General features: G+C 37.1%; 1 long non-coding RNA gene across 1 annotated transcript in view; it reads left to right on the forward strand.

Moving 5' to 3' along the window:
* The first annotated feature begins 4,748 nt into the window (after nucleotides 1-4,748).
* The window catches only part of LOC120097037 (uncharacterized), a 13,455-nt gene continuing 2,349 nt past the window's right edge, over nucleotides 4,749-15,854 (forward strand). The window contains exons 1-2 of the long non-coding RNA XR_005494102.2: nucleotides 4,749-4,891; nucleotides 6,999-7,054. This is a non-coding gene — a long non-coding RNA (uncharacterized LOC120097037). The remainder of the gene's footprint in view (nucleotides 4,892-6,998; nucleotides 7,055-15,854) is intronic.

Raw genomic sequence — 15,854 nt, forward strand, 5'->3', positions numbered from 1 at the left:
ATAATTTTGTACTCTTTGGTACTCCTTTAATGCTCACTTGCTAATAATGGACTATTCTGCTGTCGTTTATTCCTGACCTGTTTAGTGTGTGAGATTCCTTCAAGGATTATGTTGTGCTGGCTCAGTGGTTATGAGTTCTTTTTTTTTTTTTTTTTTTTTTCGGAGCTGGGGACCGAACCCAGGGCCTTGCGCTTCCTAGGCAAGCGCTCTACCACTGAGCTAAATCCCCAACCCCGGTTATGAGTTCTTTTATCTTGTATTTATTATGTAAGGTTTTTCATTCTTTGTATTTATGTATTTAATTTTCTTTTCTTTGTATATATGATGGACATCTTTGCTTGACACAGAAATATGAAATGGGAGTTCTGCTTCAAAGAGTAAAATACATTGTTCTATGGTTTCCTACATTATACACTATCTGTTGGTAACTGCAATTATTTTCATGAGTTTCCCTTTATATGTGACGTTGTGCTTCTCTCTCATCTTCTGAAAATTATTTTACTTAATTACTCTTTAAACAGTAATATGTAAAGAGGTTCTTGTTTCATCTGTTAAGTTTGATTTGGGGGAGGTGGCTGTGGCTGCTGTTGCTGCTGATATCTGTTTAATTTGCCATCCTGAAGGCCTCCTATATCTGATGCCCCTCTCCTGAGATTTGCAGAACTTCCCATTATGGTTTTATTTGCTCATTTTTATGCCATCAGCTTGTACTTCATTTGTAATCCATACACCCCTTCTTTTAATGGAGTTCTATACATCTTACATTTTCTGGCCAAACTCTCAGAGTATGTTATTTTCACTCTCTGAATGTTTTAATTATCTGTCTTCTCCTTGATCCATTCTATTGCTGACGCGTATAGTGAGGGTTTTTCCCCCCATTTTACTGATTGAACTTTTCAATTCCTTTCTATCTCAATTTGTTATTTTCAGTATTTCAATTTCTTCATTAAATTTCTCTTCCTGTCCTCTAGTCTGTTAAGGTACTGTGCTGTATTACAATTGTCACCAAGCTGTTTATTTGAATTCTCTTTCAATTCACTCAGGAACTTGTATCATCTTTGATTTTATAGAACACTTTTAAGAGTCATTTTCAATTCATCAGCAGCACTAAAGAAGACTGAAAATATGTGGCATTTCATAGGCTAGTCTGTGGTTGTTTGAGACCCCATACAGTCTTATGCTTGCACTGATATTGTCGGGGTATCCATAGGTGCTTTACCTAAAACAAATCCCTTGAGAACTCTAAACAAGAAACAGGAACACTTTAATAGTATGTCCATGTAAGTTTCTTCTAAACATTAACTAGTGAACTGAAATAACAACTGACTGTAATCAAACAGACCTACTTAGAACTTAAACCTAAGTTCATCTCCTTTACACTGTCCTTCAAGGGCCACATAGAATCTTGGGTCCAAGCCCTCTCTCCATGCAGGTACAAGCATACTTTACTCAATTAAACAAATACTAACAGTTATTTTTCTAAAAAAATATACCATGGAAGTTTCATCTCTGTTCTGTTAGCACTGCCTTCCACAGGTGTAATTTCTTCTTTACCTCTCACTAGTCACCTATATTTGACACTTAGTCATATATCTACATATGTATGTATAATATACATATCTACATATCTATAGAAGTATGCTTGCCAAATAACCCAATTAAAATTCAAGACCACATTTTAATGGATATAGCTTCTCTAGATATTTGTTGATCCAGTTTTTTCCAGTATGTCCAGCCTTCGGTGTCAGTCTCTGATTCCAATTCCCACTCCTGTCCTACCTCCCAAAGTCAAAATATTGCTGTAGTCAGTCTTTAATTCTTCACACGCCAAATCTCCTCTGATACATCCTTTGTAATTATGCATAACACATGTGTAACCCATTTCTACTTACACTGTGACCAATAAAGTCTCACGGCATTACCAGAGAACAAGGAATGAGAAGAACTGTCAAGGGACGATGTGCTCCAACGGATAAAAGGCCAAGCACAGCAATCTCAAGAAATCAAAGGACATGAGTAATTTCTAGTGACACTTCACAGGTAATAAAGTCCTAAGGAAAGAGACAGGTCAATCTAAGAAATAAAATAGGCAGGACCATGTAATCATTTGTGTCCTTGTAAACCCATGAGAGTGAAGAGAATCTGACTCATTGGTGGTAAAGGTTTTGATTGCACCTGCCTTGTGCACAGTCCACTGTCTGCCCTGCGGAAGGACAGCATCTAATTGATGATAGGGTTGCTCTGAAGAGGAAATGGTACTGGTAGCTGAAATCAGGGGTGTTCCTTGGACAAGAGTATTGTGAGCAATTTTGTCTCGGTTTGCTTCTAAAAAAAAAAATGATATTGAACGTGACTGGCATATAAAAGGATTAATCCCTTCCAGAGCTGGAGAGGGCTAGTGCTACTGAACAATGCTGAAAACTACTAGAAATCACAGTGTTAGGGCAGCTTCAACTGGGATTGTTCTCCTAACATTTGTATCTGAGAGGAGAGGGCTTGCTGGCTGTGTTGGTGACAGCAAGCAAAAAAGGAAGGAAGTACTGATCAGGAACAGTTTAAGGAAGAAGAGTCCCACCATGGTGATGCATTCCTTCAAGGTGGAGAAGGCATAGCAAAAGAATCAGACTCATATCCCAGCAGGTCAGGAGGCAGGGAGCCATGTTAGGCCCAAAGAAGAGCCAGGCTATGGCCTATGAGGCCTAAGGCTCTATAAGCATCCAAACACCTATAGATCAAGTGTTCAAACACAGGGACCTACGGGAGAACCTTTCACACTTAAATCATAACAGTGGCATTGAGAACCTAGAACAGAGGGGTCACTGAATCAGAGTTATGCATTTTCGGGAAGGAAGGTCTTAGGACCTTAGAGTGCTGGGCACTGTGGAAGATGTAGAATCAAATCACAATGTACAGTTCTTACTTCTAAATTATCTACTAACCTCTTGACATCCAGAAAGACAGGAGGTGGGGTAACAATAATGCTGACCACTGAAATAATTCTACTAGTGGGTGTTTTAAACAATTACATAGTTGAACGAATCAAACATTTTAAAACAATTCAAAAGCTGACTGAGGTTGTAAAAGCCCAAAAAGGCTGGAGTTTTCTGTCACTTACAGAATCAAGTCAGTAAATTGTCACAAATGCAATTCAAAGTACAAAAGCATGTGACTAAAATTATTTTTAATATAACAAACCAGGCTGTCTTGCTCTGAACCAGGATCTCTAATCTGTACTCATTTCTTTCTTCAAACATAAAGATACAGAAGTGTTGGGGGTAGGGAATGTCAGGCCTTAATCTTCAGTGCTTTGTAAGGTTCAGTTGCTTAATTTCAGAAACTTGGCAAGAACCTATTGATTTTCCCAGAAGCAAGCAAGAGCTGGCTAATTCCTTGAGGCAATTAATGGCTCTGTTATTTAGCATTTCTCAAGGGCTCATGCTCTAAATATGCAGAGTCTTTCCCAATGGTAAGGAACTGCATCAAGGCCAAAACACAAGAGGAAACATTAGCATGGGCCCCAGACATGCATATGTGTCTGGACTGTTTGAAGAGGATGAGGTAAGGATTTTACCCTGGTTTCACTATCTCAACTCAAGGTGAGCATTTTTGAATGGCTTCTCACAACATTTGAATGAGAAAGAAAGCATAAGCCTTCTATAGGTGACATACTGTCCATAGATTAAATGTTGATTAGCTGTCTGGGGACATACATTTTCATGAATATCTGGGGACTTTTAAGTAAAAAAATTTTCTCAATGATCAGATAAAGTTATATAACTTGGTCAAGGTTATGGTTATGTGAAGAAAAGCTTGATCTTTAAATTCTGAGTACACATGAGTATGGAGACTAGGATTGTAAAAATATATAATATATAGAAGTTATCCTTCATAGGTATATCTCAAAGCACAGTGAGACCCTATCATTTGTGACATAGGTAGAAATGGAGATTACTATGCCAAGGGGAAAAAAGTCTAGAGACCATAACATCACCTCAGTTTATTCATGTTTGACATAAAGAAGTTGATAGCCTTTGGTTAGCAAAGGCTGGGGAGGGTTGGAGAGATGGAGCAAGGTTTGTTAGGAGAGCTTAGTGTGTTCAGATGGGATCAAGAACTCCTGGTATGCTGTGCTTCAGTCAAATTACCATAGCACGTGGTAGTTTTGCATTTATGTATTTACATGGAAATATTTAGATGTTTCAACCACAAAGAAATGTCAAATTATCAACATTGATACACTTACTCCAGTTTGAACAATGTACACATTCATAGTACTCCATAAATACATAGAACTTTTATGATTTGTATGTTAGTTGAAATAAATTTAAGCTGTTAAGAGAAACCACTTGTTATTAATCTTTTCTGCATAATTTTAATGATTACAGAATCAAATTCAGAATTATTCTATAAAGAATATGCCAGTGCATATTTAATTATGATATAAGCTTTTCCCAGAAATGGTACAAAGATTTACAGATGGAGGATCAAGGATACTGTACTGTGTCAGATGTGGGCATCTACAGCATCTCTGGACCTTCGTCATCTGATTACAGAAGTCACAAGAATTCCTAGTCAGGGTCCTAGGTTTATTTGGGGGGGGAAGTTCAGGAATTGGACATAAAAGAAAGCTGGACATTTTATTCCATGGGGCACAAAAGTAAGGGGATGAATTGGGTACATGCGGGACCTCAAGGCAATGTAGTCAAAAGATTTCTGGCTATTATCTTTCCCAGTGGATTGTAGCTATTTACTTTGTTTTTATTACAGGGCATGGCTACCAGGAACAAACATGAAAGGAAAGAACTTGTCACAAGCTTAAACAGGACTTGAGTCTAGGAAGTGAAATTCCACCAACAGAAAAGCTCCCCTTGACAATAGCATTTCTCCTCAGGTTTGTTACAGTGTGATGTAAACATCTATTCATACATTTACTCTCTGCTGGGTACTTTACACAGATCGCCCACACTAACAGACATTACTTCCATGATTATACTTGCACATGAGAGAAAGTTCAACCCAGACCGTTTAAAGAAATAGCTAAGGCCATGTAGTCAGTAAGTAGAGCAGAAGGTCTTAGGTTTGATTTTCCTTTTGGGAGCAATACTTATAAGCAGATGTATAACCCAGTTACTTTTCAATGTATAGCTGAGAAACCTTTACATAAAGATTTTAGCTTGAGATAGCAGAAAGTGACTTCTTTATATAGCAGAGTCAGGATTCAATAAGGATGTTGGTTCTTCCCTCCCACCCCCTGACTCTTAAGTTTAAATTCGAACTGTGCACCAGAAGTCATCAGCCTCCTGTCTCCATTATGGTTAAACTTTGTTTGGCTATGTGGCTAGGTTTGAGATGAAGGTGTCATGATCTCAGGGATTCCATGTGGGCTGGACCTTCAGCACTACAGGTGGGACAATGTGACACTATTGTGGCCCTACTGTGCCATTTCTCTCCTTAGTTCCTGTTGTTGCTAGGTGATCCTAAACCCTGTGAAGCTGGCAATGATTATTAACCATTTTAGTCCACTATAGATGCACATCTTCTATTTTGTTTTGAGTCAGTGGTTCCAGTTTTGGGATGTCATGGAGTCTAGCTGGTGGGACTCTGTCACAGAGCAAGGTCCTTAGGTGCATTAACCCTGCTCTGTGCCTGTCATGCTCTCTGGTTCCTGGTTAAGTCAGGAATAGCCATTCTCCATGACACATACCTGCTGCCATATTGTACCCAAGTACACAAAGGGAGGAAGTCCTGGACTGATGTCTGTGAAAGTGTGAGCAAATAAGTCCTTCCCATTACTAGAGTCCTTTCTTGGTTCTTTTGTCGCAGCAATACATTTCCTAATGCAGACACTTTGTAAATGGGATTGTGCAGTGTGTACTATTTCTGCTGACGTCTTTATGAGGTTTGTCAAAGTTATTGAGTGTGGCAAAGTTTTCTTTATGTCACTTTTTCTGTTGTGTGTCCACTCCTTAATTTATCCTCTATGTTGTTGATAGGCATGTGGTTTCTCTCTCTAAAACTTTTAGTCTGAGCTCACTATCCTTTGGCCAAAAACAACTTACAGACTTTTTATGATATTAGTCTGGAGGCAATTAATTTTATGAGCTCTTAATCTCACATTTTTTGGTTACAAATAAATAGCTTTCCTTGGCTTTTCAAAAAGAAATGGTGCCAAATGTTCTTTCTATTCTATAGCATAGAAAATATTTTAATGTTATTCTCACTTCTCTTTCAGCATTCTAAAGTAAAATTTTAAATTATTTATACAGCGAAATTCCACTTATATGTTGTATAATTCTATAGTTGTTAATTCATGTTTGTAGAGTCTTATAAGCCATTTCCACCATAATGACAGGAAAAATTTTAATTATCCTCAAAATTGCTCTATCCTGCTTGAGATACTGAGGATCACTGACTTAGTCTGCAGAGATATTTGTCTAAGAAAGTCACAGAAACTGACTCATGTGATGTATCTCCTCTGAGCTTTCCAAATTTTTCAAAATATATTTGAAAATCAGCCTTGTTTATAAAGAAGTTTGTTTCTAGTTTAGGGCATGTACATGTGTGCACATGTGCACGTGTCCATGTGTACACGTGTGTAGGCCAGAATTCAGCCTTAAGTATTTTTCCTTAGGAAATATCCATCCTTTTTCTCAGATAGCACCTGTCACTGTGATCTGGGGTGCACTGATATTGTTCCATTGGCTGGCCAATGGGTCTGCCTCTCCCACACTGGAAACTCAAGTGTGTGCTGCCACCCTGGACCTGTATGTGGGTGCTGAGACTTGAACTCCAATCCACATGTTTCCATGACCAGCATATTAATAGTTGAGCTATCTCTCCAGCCCCAGTTGAGGACGATAATGATCAAAGGTTCATATCAAAGTGTTTTGTGAGATCTATTCTCATTTATGTTGAATAAATACTTGGGAGTATGGTTGTTGGGTGATATATAAGTCTTGGTTTAAAATTGTAAGAAATTGCCTATTTCTTTTACACAGTGGCTGAATCATTCTTCATTCTTATCAATGACATATGAAGTTTGAGCTGCTTCCTGGTAAGACTTTATAATGTCACTTTTAAGTAAAGAAACTCCAATAGGTATATAGATAGAGATCATTATGGTTTTCATCTGCATTTAGCCAGGAGTGATATCAAATATTGTATATGTTTTATCAGCTCATCTATTGTTCCTATACTATATGTGAAGGTCTTTTATTCATTTTAAACTGGGTTGATTATTTTCTTGTTTAATTTTAGAACTATATATATTCTCTGGATGCAGTCCTTTGTCAGATACATGATTACATGATTTTCAAATATGCTCTCCTGGTATCTGACTTGACTTTTTGTATTCTTTGTGTCTTTTGTAGAATACAAGTTTAAATTTTTATAAAGCCATGATATAGATGTTTCCTTTCATAGAGCTTTCTTTCAATTTCACACGAAAAACAAAACCCACAAAAAAAATCAAATCTGTCGGAGATGCAAAATGTTAATGAAAGAGAAGACATGCCTACTGAGTTCACAGAAATATAAAAAGGTTATTAAGGACTATCTCAAACGACTGTATTAAAGAATTGGGTAGCCATGAAAAAATTTCTATGAATACACATGATTATTTAAAACTCTCAAAAATGACAATGTATTTCTTTACTAAGCAATTACAGAAATGTCAGTATATGAGGCTCATATAAAAAGGCACGACTGTCTCATACATAAGCAATGAACCATTAGACACTTTCATTCTCGGCATGTTTTAAGGAAAGCATCTCAATTTTGTGTATTAACTTTATGTCCTGCTATTTTGCTGAATGAGTTTATAAGCTGATGGTTTCTGGTGGAGTCTTGAAAGTCTTTTGTGTATTGAATCATATGATATACAAATAAAGATATGTTTACTTCTTCCTTCCTATTTATACCCCATTTGTCTGCTCCCTTTGTCATATTGCTCTGGTTAATACTTCACACACAATTGAAAGGACTGGATAGCATGAAGATCCTTCCTTTGTTCTTGATTTTAGTGGAAATGCTCTAAGCTTCTCTTCATTTAATATGATGTTGAATATTGGCTGTGGGCTTGTTCTATACTGCCTTGTTTTGAGATAGTTCCCCCTGGGTAGATAGTCTCTCCAAGAGTGTTATAATGAGTAGATTTTGAATTTTGATAAAGGCTTTCTTTCTATCTATGAGATGGTCTTATGGTTTTCTGTCTTTGAATTTAATTGTATGGCTGATTATACTTACTGATTTATATAATCTTGAGCCATCCCGGCATCTGTAGGATGAAGTCTACTTGATTGCAGTGGACAGTTTCTTGGATGTGTTCATGAGCTCAGTTTGCAAGTATTTTGCACTAAACATGTCTGTTTTCCTCAGGAAGATCTTTGTTGGGTCTTTATCTGGTTTTTTATTTGTTTGCTTTTGTGTCAGGGAATAATGACTTCACAGAAACAGTTTGGAACTCTTCCTCCCTTTCTATTTTACAGATGCATTTGAGGATTATCACTGTTTGTTCTTTAAAAGTAGAAATCAGTGCTAAACCCATCTGACCCGAGTTTTTCTTTAGTTTCAGGAGTTTTCATTACTGCTTCTGTCTCATTAGTTGTCATGAATCTGTTTAAATTTCAAGTTGTCTAGTTTAATGAGATACACATTTTTTTATGTATGTTTTTGTGATTCTCTGAACTTCCTCAATGTCTGTTGCAATATCTCCCCCTTTCATTTCCTACTTCATCAGTTTGGGCTTTCTGTCCTTTTACATTGATTTGGCTAAAGATTTGTCAATCATATTATCTTCTCATAGAACCAACATCCTGCTTCATTAATTCTTTTTATCATTTTTTTCTTTTTCATTTCATTTATTTCAGCCTGATTTTAGTTATCTCTTCCTGTTTACTTTTTTGAAGTGTTTTGTTTTTTGGTTTTTTTTTCGGAGCTGGGGACCGAACCCAGGGCCTTGCGCTTGCTAGGCAAGCGCTCTTGAAGTGTTTGTTGTTGTTGTTGTTTTTTCTAAGGCTATCATTTTATCAGTAGGTTATAAATTTGAGCTCTCAACATTTTTTGATGTAGGTACTTGCATATAAATTTTAGGAGTGCCTTCATTGTGTTGCATATATTTTTAAATGCCGTATTTTAATATTCATGAAAATTTGTTTCTCTTTCTTGATTTCTTCCTGGATCAAATGATAGTTGTGCGTTATTTAGTCTGCATGAGTTTCTGACCTGGTCTTAATGTCCAGCTCTGTTCCACTGTAGGCTTATGAAATGCAGACTGTTGTTTCAATTCTCCTATATTTGTTGAGGCTTGCTTATAACCAAGTATATGATAATTTCTGAGGCCATTCCAAGAGCTTATTAAAATAACTGAGTATACAAGTGTTTTGTTGGAATGTTCTGTAGATGTTTCTTGTGTCCGTTTGTCTTACTGTGTAATTTAGCTGCACTGTTCTCTCTTAGGTTATGTCCAGCTCACCTGTCTATTGATGACAGTGGTGTATTTAATTCACCCATTATCACAATATTGGATTATGGGGTTTTACAACTACTAGGATTTTGTTTTAATGAAATTAGGTTCCCCTGCTCATCTTTGGGAGAATGTGTGTTGATGTATTGACGTTTTGGCAAGGAGACATTGTCTTTGATTTTGTGCTGTTTCTATTCTTTCATCAAAATTCACATAATTGGAGTTAGTTAGTTCAGTAGGAATGTAGGCCTGAAACTGACAGTTTGGGAATGGCTTACCTATGAACACCAAGTGCTGGGAGGAACTGTGGAAATGCCAGCAGGGAGTTCAGATTCAGAGATTCCTCACTGATCCAAAACTCCTTACTTTTTTGCCTGGCGTGCTGGGAAGACTAGGGCATGGAAATCAAGTGTTTGGGTTCTGATGGGCTCTTTGCCTATCTAGTGAGCAGACATCTTAACAAAGACTATATCCAAGAGGTAAATAACCATATGAACAACTATTAAGTGCCAAATAAGATTGTGTAAAGTTGTCTAGTATCATTTCCACTGGGGGAATATGTTATATGACCATTAGTATTAACCTAACAGCATGACTGAAATTTAAAAACAATTCTGATGGCACCTCTTCTGCAAGTATGGAAATCAAGAAGACCTTTAATCCTTTGCTTGTGTGCCTGATGATAGCATAGAAACTGTGGATGACAAATTGAGAGATTCTTGCAAAATCTAAGAATAGTTGTCCTATATAATCTGGCACCTGTCCTTCTAGGTACTTACGCCCACAGACACCCCACAAACCTTTATAGTAGCTATTTCATTGAGTTCACAGATATACTCCATATATATAATTGAATATTATTTGGGGACAAAAGAAATGATGAAGTAGTCAAGCAAGCATGTTTTTTTAACTATCACAGAGGTTGTACATGTCAATCTTACAGATGAGAAGTTTGAGCTCTCGAGCTCAGAAATAGTGACACTAATTTCTAACAGATATAAATCATGAGAAATTGAATTCTCCTTTCCTAGCAGCTTACTTTAAAAATCATTATTTTGATTTGTCTTAATTAGGTAATTCTTTTGCTTCCATTCCAAACCTTTTAACTCTTACCGTATCTGCCATCTTATAAGCCTTGAAAATTCATAAAGACCCTGTATTAGAGAATATGCAAAGTCACTCCCCATAGTTTTCTAAGGAGCAACTGACAATCATATATCCCATATAAAATATTTTGCTATACCTAAATATTTAGTATTTAAATCAAGATAGTTAACATTCCATCTCATCATACTTTTGTTTTTTGTTATACCCTCAGCATTTCAGATTTAGTCTCTCTGCAGTTTTGATGTATACTTTAATAGATGTTATCACCAAATGACACGAGTTCTCTCCAGACTTTAACTGGGTTTATAACTGTTAACATCTTGCCAGTACCCAAGCCTAGGGCCACCACCATTTTACTGTTGGTTTCTAAAGACTGTGATGTTTTAGATCCCATACTTGAGCTCATACATCACTCAGTGCTTTTCTTTCTATGTCTGACTTATTTCATTTAGCAAGATAACCTTACTGGATTCATCATGTTTTAGCAAATGACATTTCCTTCTTTAAGGCCAAATTTATATATATTTTCTTTATTTCATCTTCAGTTGACTGATTCAAGTAAATTCCATACCTTGGCACTCCTGTGTCAACTGCAGCCTTATATTTTGAATATTATCTCCTTGTTAGATACATGGTTTCAAATATATTATCTTATTCTTAGAGATTGACTCTTTACACTCTCTATTGGGTTTTTAGTATGATATAATCCCATTCTCTATTTTGATTTTTTTATATCCTTGCTTATAGATTTCAATAAGTCTTTGCCTAAACCATTGTCAAAAAATATTTCCCCTAGGCTTTCTTACGTCACTGGCACATTTTCAGATCTTGTGCTTTAGAATTTAATGATCAATTTTAAGTAGACTACTGTATATGACTTGAGATGACAATCAATTTCATTTTAATATGTATGTCAACATCATTAATTGTGGAGATTACTCCTTGTCCACTGAGCAGTTTGGTGCCTTTGTACAATAAATATAATATAGAGGTTTGTTTCCAGGTTGTCCTCCCTATCCTATGACTCCATCTGTGTTTTCATAGCAGGAGGACACTCTTGGTTATTCCAATTTAGTAGTCTATTTTAAAATTATGTGTCTGATACCTATGCTACATCATTTTCTTCTCAGGAGTCTTTTAGATATTTGAATTCTTTAGATGGTAAGTGTACTGGCTGGTTTCATAGGCCAATTTGACACACACTGGAGTTATCAGAGAGAAAGGAGCCTCAGTGGAGGAAATGCAGTACGGTATTTTCTCAATTAGTGATCAGTGGAGGAGGGCCCACCCCACTGTGGGTAGGTCCATCCCAGGGATAATAGCCCTGAGTTCTATAAGAAAGCTGTTGGAAGTAGGCTAGTAAGCAGCACTTTTCTCTGGCCTCTCCGTCAGCTCCTGCCTCCAGGTTCCAGCTCTGGAACCTGTTCTGGCATCCTCTAGTCATGGACTGTTATCTGGAAATATAAGCAGAATAAATCAGTTCTACCCCAACTTGCTTTTGATTTTTGTAAAAATATTGTTGGAGTTTTGATGAGGATTTCACTACATAGACATATTGCTTTAATTAGTACGGGTATTTTAACAATCTTAATGTATTCGATTACATTAGTGAACCTTAACTACTTTCTTTCCCCTTGTTTCTCATTCAATTTTATTAGTAATCTTTTATATCATCAATGTACCTCCTTGTACCATTAACTCCTTGGTCAAATTTCTGCTTAAATATGTTTGTTTATGTTACTATTAGATAGTTGGGATAGTAATTTCTTAGGATATAAAATGTTATTAATTTTTAGCTATTAATTTACTAAATGTTTTTAGAAATTGTTTCTAATAAGTTTGTGTGTGTGTGTGTGTGTGTGTGTGTGTGTGTGTGTGTGTGTGTGTAAACCTCAGGGTTTTCTGTGTATGAACTTATATCATTGATAGAGTCAATAACTCGTACCTTAGAAATTCCTTTTTTACCGTTACTGTTGTAGCTAAAACTTCCAGTCATAACCCTAGAATCTTTCTCTTATTCCTGATTGTATATGAATTCTTGTTTTCCTTGCAGATACGATGCTGTCTCTGAGTTTGTATGAAATAGTTTCTGTGTCATGTAAAAATGTTGAGTTTTGTCAGATGTCTTTTGTGAATCTTTTGAAATTACACAATGCCTAGGAAATTCTTAAGATTGGAAAGTAGTTATGAAACCCACTTATAAAACCTTCACCCAAAATTTGTCTGGTCTACAATATGTTCAGAGATAATGATGGAGCAGAGATTGAGAGAATGGCCAACTGAAGACTGGCCCAACTTGAGACCCACCCCATGGGAGAGAGCCAACTCCTGACACTGTTAGTGATACTCTGCTATGCTTGCAGACAAGAGCCCAGCATAACTCTCTTCTGAGAGGCTTCATCCAGCAGCTGATGGAAACAGATGCAGGACCCATAGCCAAACACTAGGCAGAGCTCAAGGAATCACATGTGTGTGGGGGGGAGGGGTGGGAAGGGCAGGGCAGATAAGAAGTATTGAGGGAGACAGAGAGGAGCCAAGGACAGCAAAAGAAGACCTATTGAGTCAACTAACCTAGGCCCATGGCGGGCTGACAGAGACTAAACCACCAACCAAAGAGCATTCATGGGCTAGACCTATGCCCCCTACATAATTATAGCAGATATGTACCTTGGTCTTCATGTGGGTCCTCTAACAACTGGAGTAGGAGCTGTCTATGAGTCTGTTGCCTGACCTTGGATCCCTTTTTCCTTGCTATACTGCCTTGTCTGACCTTAATGGGGAAAAAAAATGCTTTCAGTCGTGTTGTGAACTTGATGTGCCAGGGCAAGTTGATACTCATGGGAGGCTTCCCCTTCTCTCTAAGAAGAAAAGGGGATAATGGGGGAGGGGAGTTGTGAGAGTGGAGTTGGTAGGAAAGAAGGGAGGAGACTATGATTGGGATGTAAAATGAATAAATAAATTTGTCAAAAAAAGAAAGTAGCTATGAATCAATCTTCTGTGACATATGTCTAAGCCTTGCAGTTAGGTTTGGATCATGGGGTGTCTTTATTAAATGGATGATAAGCATTCACTCAAGAAGAAATCTGAGCTAATGTTTCCCCATCATCCTTTTATTTTTCCTTTCATAATAACCTCAGTGGTTACAGGATTCATTTGGTATGTCCGAAAAATGGTGAAGGCTCCCTCAGCCTGAGTCTCTAAAAGAAATGTTGAGCTCTGTCCTCTGCCCACTCCTACTAAGTCACACTAGTAGGAAATATGCTGCGGTTCCTCTGGTTCTTACAAACTTTCAACAGTTAAGTGGTCAGCTCCAAAAAATATACATACAAGCAACACTAAACAGATTCAGCAGGTTTCATTTGCATAACCATGTAACATATATATCATATATGCATATATATCATTAACAATAAATAAGGGACTAAGAGAAATTAAGAGAAAGTGGGGGGTATAAATAGTTTGGGTGCAAAATAGTATAATCATATTTTAATATTTAAAACGGGAGTAAGAGAGTAGACCATTGTTTTTATTAATCCAATAAGATTTCCAAGTTCATAGTTGTTATGGCGTAACTTATTCTATTTTGACTAATTTAAAGGATTCTTTTTTTTTAATGTTAGCACAATGGATGTTCAGGATGTAAACTTCAGATATATGAAAATAAGGGAGATACACTGCTAATTATGACTTTTCTTGTCCTTGAAAAATACATTAATGTCCCCAAAGATAAAAACCTAAAGAGACTGAGAGAATCTTCATTAGGTTAACTCAGTCTCATGTGTACTCTCTTCAAATGACCCTCCTTCTTCTATAACTGAAAATCAGGTCTGACTTAAAAAAAATTTTTTATTGAGACTCATCCTTCTTATGAAGAGAAACCTTTAATGCATGTTTATCCTTGCTAGCCTCTGTGGCATACCCACAGAGTGCTTCTCACAACAGTTGTACTGGGTCAGAATGCTGAAGTCTGTGGTAACTGATTTGCCTCAGTTGAGAGACTCTAAAGGGAGTGGTGGGATATGTCATTTAGGTTCTACAGAGTAAAGATTCCTTTGGTCACATAGTGTTCCTCTCTTTTGTTTGCTTCTTCTCCTTCTCCTTCTTCTTTCTCTATCTTTTTATACCACTTTAAAATTATGAATAAAAGTCTTACTGCAGAGCCCTAAAAAGAAAAACTGTAGTAGAATGTGCCCCATAGATCAGTGTTACCTTATGCTGTTTTCCTTCTGAACTTGAACATCTCTCGGTTCACCTGCAGGGGTATTTGGTAAGTCCTGGTTATCTGGCATGGCCTTGGGATCTCTGGGACACTGTAAACTAGTATCTCCTTTTTAGATAAAGAAAATCCCCCTATTCTGTGGTCACAAGCTTAGGGCATTGAGACATGAGAGAGAGTTACTCTTTACATTGAGACATGAGAGAGATTTATGAAGTGCATGCTTGAATAGTACGCAGGGAGTGGGCTTCTTTTCCCTTTTCATGTTTTGAGTAAGTTTGCGGTTTTGCACTTGGATATCCTTAGCTGCATGCAGCTGTGCCTGCTGGAGCTTTATTGCCTCCAGACCATACCCATCTAAAACCATAGTGACAGCTCAGGGGTTCTTCCCTCTCAACCCAACTGACTTTCTCTCTGAATCATCCTACATCTGGGTGACAGGGGTAGTGGGTGCCTGATTTTAGAAACACACAATGCAGCCTGTCCATTCTGGTACTATCACCCCTGTTTCTGTTTGATGGATTTTTCAAACTGCTTTACTAAACTTCTTCAGTGTGCCTCTAGAGCTGTTTGGTCATATGATAGAAAGTGTAAGAAACGAAAAGATGCTGTCTTCTACAATAGGCTTGGTTCTCTCTCTCTTTCTCTCTCTCTACCTCTATGACATTCCACATTTTCTATTAGAAATAGGTTAAAGGTAGAATATTCAATATATTTTATAGCACACCCCTGAAATAAGCAACCTAAATATTTGTATTATATAAATACTTTCTAATTCATCTACTACTCAGACTTACACAAAATCCTGGACACAGATACACACATACATATTTCAGGCTACCAGATGTCTGACCTGGAAAGCCTATTCAAATTGTCCAAACTTTGCATGTAGCTCTTGCCTTCAAGGGTAATATAAAACCAGGGAATTTCAAGTTGTATATTATAATCATCTGCTTAAATATTTAAGTGATCATTTATTCATAAGGCCTTCCCTCTTTCCTTCCCAAGATAGTTGGCATGATGGAGCAGCAATTACAAGGCGCTCATAATCATAATCACAGCAATTAT

This window comes from Rattus norvegicus, chromosome 15 (assembly GCF_036323735.1).
Source record: "Rattus norvegicus strain BN/NHsdMcwi chromosome 15, GRCr8, whole genome shotgun sequence".
NCBI lineage: Eukaryota > Metazoa > Chordata > Mammalia > Rodentia > Muridae > Rattus > Rattus norvegicus.